This window comes from Mus caroli, unplaced genomic scaffold (genome assembly GCF_978045245.1).
Source record: "Mus caroli unplaced genomic scaffold, Mus_caroli_1 scaffold_16, whole genome shotgun sequence".
NCBI classification, from domain to species: Eukaryota; Metazoa; Chordata; class Mammalia; order Rodentia; family Muridae; genus Mus; species Mus caroli.
The window spans coordinates 59,590,307-59,611,325 of record NW_028227271.1 but is presented as its reverse complement, the minus strand read 5'-3'; the positions used below and the strand labels follow the sequence as shown (position 1 = coordinate 59,611,325).

The following is a 21,019-nucleotide window of genomic DNA, read 5'->3' as shown; positions in this document are numbered from 1 at the left end:
GGAAGGAATAAAGAAAGAAATTAAGGACTTTTTGGAGTTTAATGAAAATGAAGCCACAACATACCCAAACTTATGGGACACAATGAAAGCATTCCTAAGAGGAAAACTCATAGCTCTGAGTGCCTCCAAAAAGAATCTAGAGAGAGCACACATTAGCAGCTTGACAACACACCTAAAAGCTCTAGAACAAAAGAAAGCAAATTCACCCAATAAGAGTAGAAGGCAGGAAATAATCAAACTCAGGGGTGAAATCAACCAAGTGGAAACAAGAAGAACGATTAAAAAAAAATCAACCAATCAAGGAGCTGGTTCTTTGAGAAAATCAACAAGATAGATAAACCCTTAGCCAGACTCACTAGAGGGCACAGGGAAAGCATCCTAATTAACAAAATCAGAAATGAAAAGGGAGACATAACAACAGAATCTGAGGAAATCCAAAACACCATCAGATCCTTCTACAAAAGGCTATACTCAACATAACTGGAGAACCTGGATGAAATGGACAAGTTTCTAGACAGGTACCAGGTACCAAAGCTAAATCAAGATCAGGTTAATGATCTAAACAGTCCTATATCCCCTAAAGTAATAGAAGCAGTCATTAATAGTCTCCCAACCAAAAAAAGCCCAGGACCAGATGGGTTTAGTGCAGAGTTCTATCAGACCTTCAAAGAAGATCTAATTCCAGTTCTTCACAAACTATTCCACAAAAAAAAAAAAAAAAAAAAAAAAACGGAAGGTACTCAACCCAACTCATTCTATGAAGCCACAATTACTCAGATACCTAAACCACAAAAAGACCCAACAAAGATAGAGAACTTCAGACCAATTTCCCTTATGAATATCGATGCAAAAAATCCTCAATAAAGTTCTCGCTAACTGAATCCAAGAACACATCAAAACAATCATCCATCCTGACCAAGTAGGTTTCATCCCAGGGATGCAAGGATGGTTGCACAAGATCATCTTGTTAGATGCTGAGAAAGCATTTGACAAAATCAAACACTCATTCATGATAAAAGTCTTGGAAAGATCAGGAATTCAAGGCCCATACCTAAACATGATAAAAGCAATCTACAGCAAACCAGTAGCCAACATCAAAGTAAATGGTGAGAAGCTGGAAGCAATCCCTGTAAAATCAGGGACTAGACAAGGCTGTCCACTCTCGCCCTACCTATTCAACATTGTACTTGAAGTCCTAGTCAGAGCAATTAGACAACAAAAGGAGATCAAGGGGATACAAATTGGAAAGGAAGAAGTCAAAATATCCCTTTTTGCAGATGATATGATAGTATATATAAGTGACCCTAAAAATTCCACCAGAGAACTCCTAAACTAAGCCTGGTAAACAGCTTCAGTGAATTAGCTGGATATAAAATTAACTCAAGTCAATGGCCTTTCTCTACACAAAGGATAAACAGGCTGAGAAAGAAATTAGGGAAACAACACCCTTCTCAATAGTCACAATAATATAAAATACCTTGGCGTGACTCTAACTAAGGAAGTGAAAGATCTGTATGACAAGAACTTGAAGTCTCTGAAGAAAGAAATTAAAGAAGATCTCAGAAGATGGAAAGATCTCCCATGCTCAGGGATTGGCAGGATCAACATTGTAAAAATGGCTATCTTGCCAAAAGCAATCTACAGATTCAATACAATCCCCATCAAAATTCCAACTCAATTCTTCAATGAATTAGAAAGGGCAATCAGCAGATTCATCTGGAATACCAAAAAACCTAGGATAGCAAAAACTCTTCTCAAGGATAAAAGCACCTCTGGTGGAATCACCATGCTGGACCTAAAGCTGTACTACAGAGCAATTGTGATAAAAACTGCATGGTATTGGTATAGTGACAGACAAGTAGACCAATGGAACAGAATTGAAGACCTAGAGATGAAGCCACACACCTATGGTCACTTGATCTTTGATAAGGGAGCTAAAACCATCCAGTGGAAGAAAGACAGCATTTTCAACAAATGGTGCTGGCACAACTGGTGGTTATCATGTAGAAATATGCGAATCTATCCATTTCTATCTCCTTGTAATAAGGTCAAATCTAAGTGGATTAAGGAACTCCACATAAAGCCAGAGACACTGAAACTTATAGAGGAGAAAGTAGGAAAAAGCCTCGAAGATATGGGTACAGGGGAAAAATTCCTGAATAGAACAGCAATGGCTTGTGCTGTAAGATCTAGAATCGATAAATGGGACCTCATAAAATTGCAAAGCTTCTGCAAGGCAAAAGACACCATCAATAAGACAAAAAGGCCACCAACTTATTGGGAAAGTATCTTTACCTATCCCAAATCAGATAGCGGACTAATATCCAATATATATAAAGAACTCAAGAAGGTGGACTCCAGAAAATGAAATAACCCCATTAAAAATGGGGCTCAGAGCTGAACAAAGAATTCTTACCTGAGGAATACCGAATGGCTGAGAAGCACCTGAGAAAATGTTCAACATCCTTAATCATCAGGGAAATGCAAATCAAAACAACCCTGAGATTCCACTTCACTCCAGTCAGAATGGCTAAGATCAAATATTCAGGTGACAGCAGATGCTGGCGAGGATGTGGAGAAAGAGGAACACTCCTCCATTGCTGATGGGATTATAAGCTTGTACAACCACTCTGGAAATCAGTCTGGCAGTTCCTCAGAAAATTGGACATAGTACTACCGGAGAATCCAGCAATACCTCTCCTGGGCATATATCCAGAAGATGTTCCAACCGGTAAGAAGGACACATGCTCCACTATGTTCATAGCAGCCTTATTTATAATAGCCAGAAGCTGGAAAGAACCCAGATGCCCCTCAACAGAGGAATGGATACAGAAAATGTGGTACATTTACACAATGGAGTACTACTCAGCAACTAAAAAAATGAATTTATGAAATTCCTAGGCAAATGAATGGACCTGGAGGGCATCATCCTGAGTGAGGTAACCCAATCACAAAGGAACTGCACAATATGTACTCACTGATAAGTGGATATTAGCCCAGAAACTTAGTATACCCACGATATAAGATACAATTTGCTAAACGTGTGAAATTCAAGAAGAACGAAGACCAAAGTGTGGACACTTTGCCCCTTCTTAGAAATGGGAACAAAACACCCATGGAAGGATTTACAGAGACAAAATTTGGAGCTGTGACGAAAGGATGGACCATCTAGTGATTGCCATATGCAGGGATCTATCCCATAATCAGCTTCCAAACGCTGACACCATTGCATACACTAGCAAGATTTTGCTGAAAGGACCCAGATATAGCTGTCTCTTGTGAGACTATGTCGGGGCCTAGCAAACACATAAGTGGATGCTCACAGTCAGCTATTGGATGGATCACAGGGCCCCCAATGGAGGAGCTAGAGAAATTAACCAAGGAGCTAAAGGGAACTGCAATCCTATAGGTGGAACAACAATATGAACTAACCAGCACCCTGGAGCTCTTGACTCTAGCTGCATATGTATCAAAAGATGGCCTAGTAGGCCATCACTGCAAAGAGAGGCCCATTGGACTTGCAAACTTTATATGCCCCAGTACAGGGGAACCCCAGGGCCAAAAAGGGGGAGTGGGTGGGTAGGGAAGTGGGGGTTGTTATGGGGGACTTTTGGGATAGCATTGAAAATGTAAACGAGGAAAATACCTAATAAAAAAGAAATTAAAAAAAATGAAAATCTACTGAAAGAATAATAACAAAAACGAACATACATACACTTGCTTCTAAATGCATCATAATAAAACCGCTGGAATTTTTTGTCTTTACTTGACAAAGTAAAGGCATGTTTGTTGAGAAAAAAAAATTCTTTTTAAAGGAAACTGTGTTGGTTAGTTTTATGTCGTCTGCACACAAGCTCAAGTCATTTGGAAAGAGAAACTCAGTTGAGAAAATGCTGTCATAAGATTGGCTTGTAGTCTTTAGAGCACTTTCATAATCAATGATTGATGTAGGAAAGCCCAGCCAACTGTGAGAGGTACCAACCCAGGGCAAGAGGTCCTGAATGGTATAAGAAAACCAGCTGAACAAGCCATAAAGAGCAAGCCAGTAAGCAGCATCCTTCTGTGGCCTCTGCTTCAGTTTCTGCCTTGAGTTTCTAAGCTGACTCCCATTATCAATGTAGTGTAACTTGTGTATTGTAAGCTGAAATACCCACCCTCCATGCAAAGAAAATTTGGTTGGGTTCATTTTTCTACTGTTTTTGGTGCTGTTTCCTTGTACGAGTTCTCAAAAATTCTTTCCTTTTCCGTGAAATTGCAATAACATTCTACATGCTGTGATGCATTCTCTCCTTCCCCAGAGAGTGAGAGTCCTGGGAATGCATGCTTCTCACAATTACTTCTGTGGAGAGTGTGAGCGAACTGATCCCAGACCATGTCCATCACTTACCTCTCAGAATTCTCCTGTCTTAATGAATTATTTTTACCTCCATTAATTCAACCAAACTCAACTCAAAATATCCATTTTACAAGGGTATTGTGATGTTTCCCAATCGTGGTTCACATCAAAAGAACTCAGCACATTCTTGTTCATACCAGGAAATCAATACTGTATCTCATCTTGTCTCCCAGGTTTTCATCTTCTATATGCTTATTGAGGACAAGAATTATGTCTCATATCCTACACTTCTCTCATATACCAAACAATAAAATAACATTAAGGATTCCTTCACCATTTGAATTTGAAGCAGTTAATTTTTAGGAAAATGAGATTTTAAAATTTTGGTTTCCAAATTTCCCATTCATGTAAATTTTGAAAGACATGTTGATAAAACTCACATGTAAGGTAGCTGCTCTATAGATGTTTAGCTCAGTAAACCGGAGGGAGAGCATTATAAATGGTTCTGTTGTAAGTAATCTTAAGAGAAACAAATGCCAAGGAGCTGGGATGCTTTATCTTAACTCACTTAAAACAGCCAGAAGTTGAGCGTAATCTGATTGTCTGTACATGAAGTGTGTCCGGTTCAGGTTCAGTCAGATGTTAAGTGAAGATTCCAAGGGACTGTTCCTTTCTTCCATGATAAACTCACACCTGAGAGGGGTTTTGGTTTGCTTTTGCTTTTCTTGTTCATCATGGGTAAGAGTCCTCATATCTTGAATATATTTAACCCTTTTGTCCTTGTGATGATTGGCCTCTTTAAATTGTGACAAATCAATTTTGAAAATGGGTAGCTTCACCATGTCTATTTTGACCCTAGCACTTTTCAGATCATTGACACAGAGTTGTGCTTTTAAAATGAACTATAGATTTATTTGAGAAATTAATTGTACAAATGAATATGCACAAATCCGTCTGCACAGCTCCACCAATCATGCAGAATTGAGCTTGTTTATGTTTTTACCTCTTCTCAGCAATGATAGCATTGCTTTTTATTACTATTAATTTATTGTTTTACTTTACATCCTGATCTCAGCTTCCCCTCCCTCCTCTCCTATCAGATTTCCCCTTTTCCTCCCTTGTCCCCATCCATGTTCCCTTTGTCCTCACAGAAGGGGAAGCCTGTCATAGATAGCAACCTACCTTGCCGTATCAAGCTGCAGTAGGTCTAGGCGCATCTTCTATTAAGATTAGACAAGTTAGGGAAAAGGGATCCAAAGTCAGACATGAGAGTCAGAGACAACCCTTGTTCCTGCTATTAGGTGTCCTACATGAAGACCAAGCTGCACATCTGTTGTGTAGGGGACCTAGATCCATCCTGTGCATGCTCTCTGATTGGTGGTTCATTCTCAGTGAGCCCCTGTGAACCCAGGTAGTTGATTGTATATGTTTTCTTGTGGTATCCTTCACCTCTCTGGCTCCTTCAATTCATCCTTCCCATCTTCCACAAGATTCCCAGAGCTCCAACTAATGTTTGGACATGGGTCTCCGCAGCTGAGTGAGGCCTTTCAGATGACAGTTATGCTAGGTTCCTTTCTGGAAGCATAGCAGAATATCATTAATCGTGTCAAGGGTGGGCTCTCTCTCTCTCTCTCTCTCTCTCTCTCTCTCTCTCTCTCTCTCTCTCTCTCTCTCTCTCTCTCTCTCTCGGCATGGGTCTCAAGTTGGGCCAGTCATTGGTTGGCTAGTACCTTTTTTCAGTTCCCTCTTTATCCCTGCACATCTTGTAGGCAGGCAAAAAAACCAAAAATGCTGGTCAAAGTTTTTGTGGCTGTGTTGGTGCTCCCATCCCTAGCTTTGCCTGGTTATAGGAGGTAGACATTTCAGGTTCCATATCTATTGCTAGGAGTCTTAACTAGGCCCACATTCATAAATTCCTGGGAGTCTCCATTGTGCTAGGTTTCTAGCTCATGCCAGAGATGCCCCCGATCACTGATTCCAGTTCTCTTTCCCTGTAGTTGTCCTCATCCTCCCCACACTTGAGCCCTCCTTGTACCTTCCCTACCCCCTCTCCTACTCAGATTCCTCCCTTCACCCACACCTGATGTCTATTTTATTTCCCTTTCTCAGTGAGATTCAAGGGTTCTCCCTTGGGCCCTCCTTATTACTTAGCTTTTTTGGGTCTGTGGATGGTAGCCTGGTTATCGTGTACTTTATGGCTAATATCCACTTATAAATGAGTAGATATTATGTTTGTTTTTCTGGGTCTGTATTACCTTACTCAGGATGATCTTTCCTAGTTCCATCCAGGTGCCTGTAAATTTCAAAATATTATTCTTTTTAATAGCTAGTAATATTCCATTGTGTAAATAGCATTTCTAAGAAAAAAGAAAAAAAAGTTAATATTGACACTGAACAGATTTTTATTATTTCAAAAGACATACTTTCCATTGCCAGCAGGTTATTCAACTCTAAAGCAACATACTTGGTAACAGGCTTTCCTCATGTCAGTAAAGTCTCTAATCTGTGTGTGAGTGTGGAAATGTTTCCAGGCAACAATGTTTCCTAACTCTGACAAACAGGAGTCCCAGTTGGCACTGAGCAGACAGAGTGTGCTACTTTAAATTTCTAAAACTCCGTTTATTTTTTTTCCTTCCCACCTGGCTCCTGTATTAGTATCTCATGAAATTATTATCTCATGAAATTATTATCTCATTAAAAATTCAGGCCATATATTTTTAAAATAAGTTTCTTTACACAGCTCTTTTTACTTGCTGTTCTTACCTAACATAGTTTCCCTTCTCTCCTTAGCTAGGTAGAATCCCATACAGGCTGTAGAGTGCCCTGCTCCTTCCTAGACTGTAGCCTACAGCAGTGCTGGCTCTGCTTCTGCCATCAACAGCGACAATCACAGCACAATTACTTTATCTGGAAAACACACCTCATTCAAACAACCCTAACAAGGTAAGCATCCTTATTTCTGTGTGTCTCAGTGAAGAAACTCAATAGACAGGGATGTAGGTGGCTTTCTCAGCTTTTACACACAGTAAGAAAAAAAGATTTTGTTTCAAGTCTCTCTGGAGAAGTGAAATTTCAATGCTTTGGCCAAGTGCTGAAGCCCAGGTATTCCCAGAGTGATGAAGCACACACCTGAGCAGGTGCTGTCTCATCACCTTGTAATTATTACATGTGAGTGTAAGTGCTTTGGAATTGGAAACTGCATGTTAGCCTGATGCCTACACATGGTTGGTTTTAAACAAATATTTGCTTAATTATTTACATAGAAGAGCATCTCTTAGAGCCTTTTGAAAATCTAGAAGGTCAGTATTAAATCTCTAAAAATTCTTGCTAGCACTGTTAATAGTTTACAAATTGATCCATATATGCAGAGATTTTAAAATAGTCACAAAGATCCATAAAAGCTACACATTGTTGTCAAGCCAAGTTGTTTCTGTCCTTATTTTCTCTTAATAGTAACTGTTGCTACTACTGACAAGGAGGGTAACTGCAGGATACAATTCTTAATTATTCTTAAGACATACCTTTATTGCACTTCACTCTTTAGGAAGTCTATAAGTAAAAGTTTAAAAAAATATGATATACTTATTTTTTCATTTGTATATGATCTATCTTATATTCACCTTTAATAATATTTATTATGAGCCGGGTGGTGGTGGCGCATGCCTTTAATCCCAGGACTTGGGAGACAGAGGCAGGTGGATTTCTGAGTTAGAGGCCAGCCTGTTCTACAAAGTGAGTTCCAGGACAGGCAGGGCTATACAGAGAAACCCTGTCTCAAAAAACCAAAAAAAAAAAAAAAAAAATTTACTATTTTGAGTGAGTCAATATTAGAAATTCTCTTACTTGCTAAGCAGATTATAAAGGCTTTATTTCTGACATTGTAATTTTACATTTGGTATTCAGTCTTGAAAACCATGAAAACTAATATAGTCTATTCAGATGTAAAATATTTGGGGAACTTCCCTTCTATCCCTTGTCTTTGGGGTTACCATTTTATCTATTTCTTGTAGATTTCCATTTTTATTGGTTCACAGCTGATTTCCAGCATGAAAACCACTCCAATTTTCTACCAACTTGAACACATGAAAGTTCTCTCACAAGACCTTTTCTATAGCAAATATTCAGCAGGAAATGAAACCAGAGAAAAATACACAGACACATAGGGTGATGAGCTGAGAAAGAAGCTTTAGTTATAGTGAGACTCAGTGTAGACTCTGTACAATAAGATAGCATTAGTGACTATTATCATATTCTACTAATGAAGACAGTTTCATTTGGAAGTTTCTAAGAATGTTAATTTGCAGCAAACTTTTGTGCTCAACACAGACACTATTATCTGGGCAATTAAAATGAGTAGAAGCAGGTGGATCTAAGAAGAATACTGACTCGGCTCTGTGGCACAGTGGATAGCACATTGGACTTCTCTAAGAATATTGACCACAGTGGGGTCAATGCACTCTCTAGAGCACTGTGTACAGATTCTGAACAAGGCTCTGCTGTTTTGCTTAAGATCATACTTGCTTTAGTTCTTCACTCAGAGGCTTCTCTGATATGTATGCCTAGCATCTTTTTTTGCTTCTGCCATTCAAAATGAAGGGCTAAATGGTTTTTGTTTTTTATTTTTAAAAGTGATTTCATTTACTTTTGAGACTGTAATATAATTACACCACTTCCTCCTTGCTCTCTTTCCAATTCATGGACTCTTTTTTCGTTGATTATTGTTACAGGTTTGTATGTATGTGTATATACATATCAATGTATTACCTATACGTATGTTTTTAGGGCTGATCATTCAGCATTGGATAACCAATTGAAGTACTCTTCCTTGGGAAAGACTAATTCTCCCACTCTCAGAATTCCTCAGTTGCTTGTATTTCTTTGTGTAGGTTTTAGACCTTGTGATCTTGAATACTTTAACTGATTTTTTTAATAGTAGTCTGATGCAAATCCACATTATCCCACATGGATCTGTTCTTAAAGCAAAAACAGTTATTTCAAAAGACTTTCCCTTCTCCTTCCCTTCCCTTCCCTTCCCTTCCCTTCCCTTCCCTTCCCTTCCCTTCCCTTCCCTTCCCTTCCCTTCCCTTCCCTTCCCTTCCCTTCCCTTCCCTTCCCTTCCCTTCCCTTCCCTTCCCTTCCCTTCCCTTCCCTTCCCTTCCCTTCCCTTCCCTTCCCTTCCCTTCCCTTCCCTTCCCTTCCCTTTCCTTTCCTTTTTGAGGCAAAGCTCTCAATTATGTAGATCTGACTATCCTGGAACTGCCCGAGTAGGCAGGCTGCCCTTGAACTCCCAGAAATCCCTCTGACACTACCTCCCAAGTGCTGGGATTAAAGGTGTGTGTCACGATGTTTAGCCCCCAAATTTTTCTTTTAGTAAAGAACTGTCCAAATAGCTGAGAATTTTACTAATATAGGAAATTAAAAAAAAATCCTTTCAACAATTGTATGCTTTTATATGTTATAAAAGTAAAAACTATAATAAGTAAAAACAAATAATTACAAAACATTATTATATTTTACATCTAATTGTTTAGTGTAGTATGTCAAGGGAAAAATGTGACTTGACTGAAACTAGAACTTAGAATTGTTTCTTGTGTCTAGTTACCTACAATAAAAACTATTGAAGAAGTAAAAAAAAAAAAAGTCCTTACCAGTCAGCAGTCATCTTAAAATTGTATTTTTTGATTGAGAATATAAGTATAATTTTCTTCAGTTTTGAGTCTTAGTATTCATTCCTCAATCTCAGTATTTATTTCTTCCTTTCAGTTTTAACCTATGTTTAAAAATCAATATCTGTATAGCATCCACTGTTGGATGACAGGAAAGGTAGGTAGTGTAGTATTTTCAACTTCTGAAAAATTATTTTTTTATTAGATATTTTCTTTATTTACATTTGAAATGTCATTCCATTTCCTACTTTCCCCTCTGAAAATCCACGATCCCCTCCCCCCTCCCCTTGCTCCCTAAACCACCCACTTCCATTCCTGGTCCTGGCATTCTCCTATACTGGGGTATAAAGCCTTCACAGAACTAAGTGTCACTCCTCCCATTGATGACCAACTAGGCCATCCTCTGCTACATATACATACAGCTAGAGTCACAAGTTCCAGCATGTGTTTTCTTTGATTGGTGGTATAGTTCCAAGGAGCTCTGGGGGTACTGGTTAGTTCATATTGATGTTCCTCCTATGGGGCTTCGGACCCCTTCAGCTCCCTGGGTACTTTCTCTAGCTCCTTCATTGGGGACCTTGTGCTCTGTCCACTGGATGACTGTGAGCATCCACTTCTGTATTTGTCAGGCACTGGCAGAGCCTCACAGGAGACAGCTATATCAGGCTCCTGTCAGCAGGCTCTTGTTGACATCTGCCTAGTGTCTGGGTTTGGTGGTTGTTTATGGAATGGATCCCCAAGTGCGGCAGTCTCTGGATGGTCGTTCCAAATTTTGTCTACTCTGCTCCAAATTTTGTCTCTATAACTCCTTCTATGGGTATTTTGCTCCCCCTTCTAAAAAAGATTCTGAGCTTCTGAGCTAATATCCACTTATCAGTGAGTACATATCATGTGTGTTCTTTTGTTATTGGGTTACTTCACTCAAGATGATATCCTCCAGATCCATCCATTTGTCTAAGAATTTCATAACTTCATTTCTTAAATACCTGTGTAGTACTCTATTGTATAAATGTACCACATTTTTCTGTAAAATTCTTTTTATGTATTTATTCATTCATCTAAAACAGTTGGGGTAAGTGTGTGTGTGTGTGTGTGTGTGTGTGTGTTTGTGTGTGTGTATGATGTCATAGTAGGACATTATCTTAGTCACTGTTCTATTGTGGTGAAAAGTCACCATGGAGAAAGCAAGTCTTATAAAAGAAAGCATTTAACTGGGACCTTGCTTATAGTTTTAAAGGTTTAGTTCATTAGCATCATGGCAGGAAGCATGGCAGCAGGTATAGAAGGAATGGTACTGGAGAAGCAGAGTTCTACATCTTGATTCCTAGGCAACAGGAAGAGAGTGAGCTATAGGAAACTTCAAAGCAAATCCCAGTGACACATTTCCTCCAACAAAGCCACACCATCTCCGCGACAAAGCCATGCCTACCTAATCTTAATAATCTTTTCAAATTGTTCCACTCACTGGTGACTAAACACTCAACTATACAAGCAATATGGGTCATTCCTGTTCAAACCCCTCATGGACATTTACTTAAGGGTGCTAGAGAGATCGACCCAGTCTTTTTCCATTTTGCTTTAGGCAGTAATTCTCAGTGATTCGGTTTAGCAGCGTATGGCACAAACACTGTGAAGAAGTTACAAATGCAGTCTGGTTTATGAGTGGAGAGATTTATGAGTGGCTGATTCTTGAGCCAGTACTTCAATGAAGAGAAAGTAGGCAGAGAGTAGGAAAGGAAAATAAGGAAGGGTAGATATAGCAGCACATTTGTGGACTGAGTGATCCAGAGTCTGTTTATGTACTTAGAATGCTTCACTGCTTAAAAACAGACAGGAGGGTCAGACCAAAGTTTGAGTTGGATAGATGAATTAATTCACGGATGAATTCATTTGCCAGTGAGTGAGAAGTTATGTATGCAATGATTTTCTTTGCAGGGGATTAAAGAGAGAATATAATACTACAAGAGCCAGGCAATGGTACTGAAGAGAGACAACTCTGGACATATTAATAAAGGATGGTTTCTGCAATATAAACAGGAAGGGACGCTGACATTATTAAAATCAAACAAAGTGAACCCAAATGAGGATATGAAGAAAATGTGCAGAGCATTGATTCCCTCTAATTTATGCATTGAAATTTATAAACGTTTACCATGTGCTAGGCTAGATATCTACCAAGGTTGAGAGATGAGTAAGTGCACATGAACCCTCTAAGGGCTCATGGTCTAATAGGGGAGACAGAAAGAATAACTCAATGGTTAGTGCACTTATTGAATAGAGAACATATAAATCCCTCTGCTCAGGGCTCAGAGAGCCGTGAAAGAATGTAAGAACAAGAGGGGAAGGAGGACACTGAGAAAATAAGGCCCTCCAAATCAACATAAGCAAGGTTCAGATGAACTCACAGAGATGGAGTCATCATTCACAGGGCCGCACAGGTCTGCACCAGGTCCATTGTGTATATATGGTATGTCTTAGTGCAGTGTTTTTATGGTATTCCTAAGTGTGTGAACAAATGGGCCTCTGGTTCTTATGTCTTCTTTTGGGCTCTTCTCATTTTCTTGTCCAACTACAATGAGATGGGTATTGTTTTAATCTTATGGTATTTTGTTATTTATTAGAAGCTGGTTTGCTTTCTAATGAGACATAGAAAGGGAGTGGATCTGGATGGGAAGGGGGGTGAGAAGAAACTAGGAGAAATAGAGAAGAGTGGGTGTAAAAGAGACTCTCTGAGGTTTTCTTTTGAATTGACTCATTGGTACTATGGAAGCTCAGGTTTACAATAACTAGGTTTATGAAGTGCTGAAATGCGTAAAACGAGCACAGATGAGTGCTAAGTACACAGTAGGTGTTCAGTTAGCCTTATGGAAAGTCCTGCTTGTATTCATTTGTATCCTTTTAAATTATATCCGTCGTCAGGATATATGGTTTGATAAAATAACCTATTTTCAAGGAAAGAGATATGGAATTTCTCACTTGGAGAAGATATTATTTTCTCCCTCATGGTGATATATATTTTTTCTGGTCATCCACATTGTTTTTTTGTAGCGCTGTGCTTAATAGCATTCAGTATAAACTGTCCGGCGTGGGATAGACTCTCTGATGTGCCATCTCTGTAAAGCACTTGCCTTTCAGAGGATGCAAAGCCTATTCTTTTTAGATCCTATTTGCTGCCTGGGGCTCATCTGCTCCTGTTTAGCAAAGGATGAAAGAACCCAGAGAGTGAAGGCTAGCTGAGTGAAAGAGAGAGCAGATGCCCTGCAGATACACCTAATTGGCTAACTTCCAAAACATCTTCAGGCTTCCTCGAGCTTTGATGAAGCGTTAAAATCGTGTTTTCAGGGACTGAATGTCTTTTCGGATGGGTGATAGATCCTCTTGCCAGGATAAAAAAAGAGTGGATTGAGTCCCATAGCCTACACCTGTCACCATCTCACTTTATTTAGACAGTAATAGGCTGATGAAGAGTGCTCCTGCTTCCTAAAAAGGAGGAACAAAACATGCTGCTTTAGCACACACAAGTCTCCAGGTTGTGTCAGCAACACTGTGGACACTTGCCAAGCAAAATGATCTAGCAGGTTGGGAAGTAATTTATCAGTACACTTTGCATCCCTCCCTGACGGTGACTCAGATACCAGCAATATCTCAGGATGTGAAAGAGACTCTCTGGGGTTTTCTTTTGAGTTGACTCATTGGTACTATGGAAGCTCAGGTTTGCCATGACTAGGTTTATGAAGTGCTGAAATGCGTAAAACGAGCACGGATGAGTGCTAAGTACACAGTAGCTGTTCAGTTAGCCTTATGGAAAGTCCTGCTTGTATTCATTCATATCCCTTTAAGTTCATCTATTGTTCTCTCAACTCTTGAAGATATATGGAATTTCTCTCTTGGAGAAGATATTATTTTCTCCCTCATGGTGATATATATTTTTTCTGGTCATCCACATGGTTTTCTGTAGGGCTGTACTTAATAGCATTCAGTATAAACTGTTCAGGGATAGACTCTCTCTCTCTTTGTGTGTGTGTGTGTCTTTATATATATAATTTCCCACTAAATTCCCAGGCATTATGTACATTACAGTCATCAGGCAAGATCAATTTTATTAATTAAATAAATTGTTCTTTTCCTTTCTACTCTTTGTCAAAATATTAAATAAAATCAACGGATTGATTTGATTTGGATCATTGGGTGTTAACTCAAGTGGTACATCTTGGTATGGTTTTCCTTTCTATTTTTAAAATGTAAATCTTTAAAATGATTATTATTATGGTGTTACTATTTTTCCTTTTATGTAGAGTTTCGCTATGTAGCATAGGCTCGCCTGGAAATTACTATATATCCCAAGAGGGCCTTGAATTCATGGTAATCTTCCTGTCTCGTCTTCCTAAATGCTGGGATAATTGGAGCGAGCCACAACGTCTGCCTTGTTTTCCTTTTTAAAAGAATTGACTAATGCTTTCACATTCTGGTGTCTTTTACTAATTGTTAGTATTTCACGTGCAGCTTCAGTTGATTAGACATACATTTAGGGCACATCTGATTTTTACAGTGAAAAAATTGCAAGCTAATAAAAGAAAGGCTCTAAAATCAGAAAACTTAAAAATGACTGTCAGAAGTTGTTTTTCTCTCTCCTACATGTTCAGGAAGACCATATAATTGTGTATGCAGGTTAGGTAACTGTTTGGAGGAGTGAGGCATTTTCTGCCTTTCTAATTATAATTGAAAATACTGTCAGTATTCCGGTTTCAGAATAAGAAAACAGCCACAAAACATTTAATGCTATCTGCTTTATAAATGATGTTCTTCTCCACCTTGTATGGAACTGTTATAGCCAGGATGACTAATAATCCCTCCCTACAGAATCATATATCAAGCATATGGGTTTTCCATTTTATTTCATAATTCATGTTTGCCTTAAATTTTAGTAGAAGAAGAATTATCCAAGGAGCTTATAAAGATGGGAAGGCCAATATTCTGCCAGCAGAGATTCCAACTTAGTAGGTTTGTGGAGAAGTTATGAGCTCTTGTAGTTTAGAAAAATCTTTTCTGTGGCTTGTGGGGGTACCGCTGAGAAGTACTATCCTTTGAGATGTACTCTATCTGGGATTTTGAGCCTGTCCTTAAGGCAAATTCCACTCAGATGTCTTCTGCTATGTCACTCATACTTCTCAGAATATTCATTCACATCTCTACAACTATAACCTCACAAAATTTGTCATTGTTGAAATATAAAGGTTGTATTTTTGTAGTTTTTTATTATAATGCATTTTTGTGAACTTAAGAAAAGCTTTAGTTATAAATTCTTAAAATTTACATATGGGCAGAGGAATTCTTCACTAGTGTTTAAAGATTGTAATAAAATATCATTCAGGCATATCCATAGCAATTTATATGTGAAACAAAAATCCAGGCTTTCTTCAGGAAGGGAGAGTTTTTGGAATAATCTTGATTTATATTTGGTGATTTGAGATTATCCAACATAATTTATATTAGGGAGTATCAGCAATGTATCTTTATATCTGTAGACTTCCAGAAAAGTTGAGCTTTGTTTAAATAAATGCCAATGTGAAGTTGAAATTTACAAGAGAGGTTTTTGTGAGAGACTTCTTTGTGCTGTGAACACATGTATTTCACCGTTAAGCGTCATAAGACTTTCTGGAAAAAAATGTGTCCATGCTGTCTCTAATATGCTGGACTGGTATGTCCCAGGGGTACTTGCTGAATTAAAATCTTCTGTATATCTGTGCTGTCTGCTATGGTAGTTTCCAAACACATATAGGCACGCAAGTACTTGGAATATAGCCAGGAAAACAGAACTAGACTTTGAGTTTGTTAAAACTTAGTGGCTTCCAGGGGAAAAAATCCTGAATAGAACAGCAATGGCTTGCATGGTAAGATCGAGAATTGACAAATGGGACCTCATGAAACTGCAAAGCTTCTGCCAGTCAAAAGACACCATCAATAAGACAAAAAGACCACCAACAGATTGGGAAGGGATCTTTACCTATCCTAAATCAGATAGGGGACTAATATCCAATATATATAAAGAACTCAAAAAGGTGGACTCCAGAAAATCAAATAACCCCATTAAAAATGGGGCTCAGAACTGAACAAAGAATTCTCACCTGAGGAATACTGAAAGGCAGAGAAGCACCTGAGAAAATGTTCAACATCCTTAATCATCAGGGAAATGCAAATCAAAACAACCCTGAGATTCCACCTCACATCAGTCAGAATGACTAAGATCAAAAATTCAGGTGACAGCAGATACTGGCGAGGATGTGGAGAAAGAGGAACACTCCTCCATTGTTGGTGGGATTGCAATCTTGTACAACCACTCTGGAAGTCAGTCTGGTGGTTCCTTAGAAAATTGAACATAGTACTACCGGAGGATCCAGCAATACCTCTCCTGGGCATATATCCAGAAGATGTCCCAACTGGTAAGAAGGACACATGCTCCACTATGTTCATAGCAGCCTTATTTATAATAGCCAGAAGCTGGAAAGAACCCAGATGCCCCTCAACAGAGGACTGGATACAGAAAATGTGGTACATTTACACAATGGAGTACTACTCAGCTATTAAAAAGAATGAATTTATGAAATTCCTAGCCAAATGGATGGACCTGGAGGGCATCATCCTGAGTGAGGTAACACAATCACAAAGGAACTCACACAATATGTACTCACTGATAAGTGGATATTAGCCCAAAACTTAGGATACCCAAGATATAAGATACAATTTGCTAAACGCATGAAACTCAAGAAGAATGAATACCAAAGTGTGGACACTGTGCCCCTCCTTAGAATTGGGAACAAAACACCCATGGAAGGAGTTACAGAGACAAAGTTTGGAGCTGTGATGGAAGGATGGACCATCTAGAGACTGCCATATCCAGGGATCCACCCCATAATCAGCTTCCAAACGCTGACACCATTGCATACACTAGCAAGATTTTGCTGAAAGGACCCAGATATAGCTGTCTCTTGTGAGACTATGCCGGGGCCTAGCAAACACAGAAGTGGATGCTCACAGTCAGCTATTGGATGGATCACAGGGCCCCCAATGGAGGAGCTAGAGAAAGTACCCAAGGAGCTAAAGGGATCTGCAACCCTATAGGTGGAACAACATTACAAACTAACTAGAGCTCTTGACTCTAGCTGCATATGTATCAAAAGATGGCCTAGTCGGCCATCTCTGGAAAGAGAGGCCCATTGGACACACAATCTTTATATGCCCCAGTACAGGGGAAAGCCAGGGCCAAAAAACTGGGAATGGGTGGGTAGAGAAGTGGGGGGAGGTATGGGGGACCTTTGGGATAGCATTGGAAATGTAATTGAGGAAAATACGTAATAAAAAATATTAAAAATTAAAAAAAAACTTAGTGGCTTCAATTTATTTAGGGATATGTGGCTAGTAGATCCTATATCTTTCAGCACAGACCTTGATAGTACAGTCACATTTCACCTGTATATCAAGGCAATACAGATTTCAAAGTCCTTTGCAAAAATTAGTTTTTATCCTTAAAAAAAAAAAAACAACAACCAACCAACCAATAAACCAACAAAAAAAATCCATGATCACTGGAATGGTGTTGCTTTTTTTATTTTTTTCAGGCACTATGTAGTGGTGGAAAGAACATTGAGTGTGAATCAGGTTTTGTCACCAATTATCAAAGTTGTCCTTGGAGAAGACACTTGCTTTCCCTAGTGAAATACGGGGTGTCTAAGGTTTCCATCTGTGACTTTTCCTGAGAAAATATAAGCCCATATCTATCCATCTCAGATAGGGCAGTTATGATAGAAAAAAACCAAAAAATCAAAAAACTACTCACATCTAGCTTGGTGAGTCGGTGAGTTGACTCAGGCTCCTTATGGAAGCCTAGGTGTCCCTTGGGTAGCTACATCACCTAACCTCATCTCCCCATGGACGACCAGAAGTTGCATCCTAGAATATCATTGCACAATTTGCAGGCAGCTGCACTGAAGAGGGTCTCTCCACCCACCCCGCCTCCCGCCAAAGATTGTTTAATGTTTTTATAACCTGGGGTTGGAAGAAAGGCCTCATGACTCTCACAATTTTCTGAGCTCCCCTAATTTTCTAAGTTTTGTGAGATTCCCAGGCCTTATGAGCTCTTCTCCTCCCTATAGTAGGGGATATACCATTGTGTAAGTATGTATAACAGACCCCAAGTGTAGTGTATGAGAATTTATAGTTACCTGAGCGAAGAACACAGAGAAATCAGGAATATATTTTCTAACACTACATTTTGCATCTCAGGGTTTTCTTTACAAGGTCCTTTTTTTCCTTTAAAATTTTTCTGTTATTATATTTGTGAAATTATGTGGCATCTGTAAGTCTTTCCTGTGGCCCTTTGCCCACCCTCTTGTTGTATAATTACATTGTTCTGCTCTTAACTCCATGTGAGCATATCTGTGTGTTCTACATTGTCTTTTCCTCCCCAATTCACATGCTGACGTTCTGACCTGTGTTGTCTCAGAAAATGATTACATTTTAGGACAGACTCTTTTACAATATTGAGAAAAATTATTATAGGCTTAGTCCAGAATCACAGGTGTCAGGTATAAAAAGAGGTTAGGACTTCTTGAAGGAAGAGTATGTGAAGATGCAGGGAGGACATGGTCCAGGGGGCACCAGGAAGAGAAAAGAAACCAGCCCTTCTATTTTTAGATCTCCATCCAATAGAAGGGAGGGAAATATGTTTCTGTTGAGAAAGTCATGAGTCTGAGACTCTTTATTATTGCAGCCCTGGAAAGCAAATATTACCCAGAACACTAGTGTTTGTATTTTTTTGTCAGAATTGCCCAGAATGGAGACCGTTCCTTGATTGTTTTTTATTCAAGGGAACATTTTGTACATCCCACAGGTAGGGGAAAAGCCACTGCAAACATGTAGATGGACTTTAGTAAAGACTTTTATCCCTTATATCATGTTTATTTGGGTTTCTTATGTCTCACTTGCTTATTCCTTTACCTTGTTTATAGTCAATCACTACCCTGTGACTTTGCCACTAAGATTCCGTGTTTGTAGATTCTGTTTCCCTTTTTCAGCTTACCATAATTTTAATTATTTATTTTATATTTGTGTGTGTGTGTGTGTGTGTGTGTGTGTACTACAGGGGAGATCAGAAGAAATCTTTCAGAAGTCCTGATGATTTAGCTCAAGTCTTTTGGTTTGTAGGAACTACCTTTACTCACTGCCCCTTACTTCTAACACCAAGATCCAGTGGCATATGAGTTCACAAGGAATGATCTCTGTTACAAACTTCTATTGCATTTCACATGGCACAGCATATAGCTAATATCCTTCAATGAAAAGCCTCAGTCCCTTTGTTTCTCATATCTAGCTGTGAAGCCACTCTAGAAAAACATCGAGAAATACAACAGAATAGACTCAGTTCTCTAGATCCTAAATTCCTTGATGTTTGGTTTTTCTCATCTTTTGTTTTTCAGATATTCAGTGATCATTGAGTACCTGCTATATGAAGAAACCTGTAATTATTGGCCTTGGACTTCATTTGGATGTTCACACAGCCCTAGTTAGACAGTGCTTTGATATTTTTTCTCCTGGACTGCCTGGGTGGGTAACAACTCAAGCATAAGAAGCCTCTGTTTGTGTGATGTTGCATAATGTTGAGATGAATGGAACAGTCTTGTGTGAATATCACTTTCAGATTTATATTGATTTATATTGCAATATTCTGGTTACCTAAGTATATGTTTCATTAATAAATCTTTCCAAAAATGAGCTGTTTAATAGTTGATAAAATTCAAAAAAGCCGTAAATCAGCTTGGCAAATCAGAAACTCATATCCGTTAAGTGAGGCTGAGTTCAGTCTATTAAAACCGATCTTTATTTTAATTACAAATGGCCACCTTGGGTTGATTAACATGTAAGGATTGTGAGAAAATAATCTAAAAGTTTAAATAGAACAACTATTAAGGGATATATGCCATAGAAATTCTTTCATATCATAATTCATTCTACTGACTTATATGTATTTCAGAGAATACTTCACAGTGGTGATAAAGACAGGTCGGAGTTCTGATGCTCTCTCAGTTCACAGCACTGGTAAATGGAAAGGCAGAGAGAAGAGATGAAAGGGAAAACTGGAAACAATACAAGGAAGAGCTAGATTTTAATCTCCCTGTTCAGTTCACATGCCAGAATTTTTTTTAAGGACATAAGGATATAGAAACCATCTGCCTGAAATTCTGTTGATTCAGTAAATAATTTCAGAAATCCTGGGGGTGGAAGTGTCTCAGTGTGCAGGCTAACTCACCAGAAGAAGGAGTGTGAGGTGCAAGGGGACTTAGTGGAACTTGCTGTGTGTTTCACACTCTCAGCATCTCGCTGTGCTATATAAACTGAAGAGCCTTATAAAGGCTCTACTTCAATGATCTTATTTAACAGATGAACACAATGAGACCCAGAGGAGCTAGGATCTGGGACAAAAGCAGATGTTTGTTAATTTACTCCAGTATCATTTTACCACATAAACAGTGACAGTAATTAACATTGAGATACTGCTGTGTGAAAACTGAGTAACCATAGTTTGCAAATATCTAGGTCCATTGCTTCTGAAATCATTGATGTTATTAGACATTTAAAGATGATAACACAGGATGGGTTTAGTCACAAAAGGGTAAGCATTAACAAGAAAAAGTGAAGATTAAGGGGATGAATTATATATTCAACACAAGAATCCAACCATAGAGATGCAAAGATCACAGGAAGAATAGTGTGGAGCCAGTAAGTTCAAATCCTAATGAGTCTCTGACTAGTTAGGTGAATTTGACAAAACTTATAAGCTTCACCATTTCTAGCAGGCTTGTCTTAAAGTTAGAAAAATAATTCTTTCATAGCCCTGTGTTTACCCACATGAAACATGCGTAAGAAAGTAGGAGGTAGGGTTGTGAAATGTGTTCTGTGATTCCAATTTCTTGAATCCAGAAGCTTGTGTAATCAACTTTCTTCTTTACTGTGACATCCCCTA

The 21,019-nt window shown here is 38.8% G+C and overlaps 1 pseudogene across 7 annotated transcripts in view; it reads left to right on the top strand.

Moving 5' to 3' along the window:
• LOC110310532 (nonsense-mediated mRNA decay factor SMG5 pseudogene) overlaps positions 1–21,019 on the top strand; it is a 132,261-nt pseudogene that overhangs the window by 92,403 nt on the left and 18,839 nt on the right. For 4 of the 7 annotated variants that reach the window (XR_003834981.2, XR_003834977.2, XR_003834979.2 and 1 more), the window contains 2 exons: positions 7,127–7,279; positions 19,476–19,602. The product of XR_003834981.2 is annotated as a nonsense-mediated mRNA decay factor SMG5 pseudogene, transcript variant X6 (transcript). The remainder of the gene's footprint in view (positions 1–7,126; positions 7,280–19,475; positions 19,603–21,019) is intronic. The other 3 variants (XR_003834980.2, XR_015045603.1, XR_015045604.1) reach the window with 2 other exon arrangements.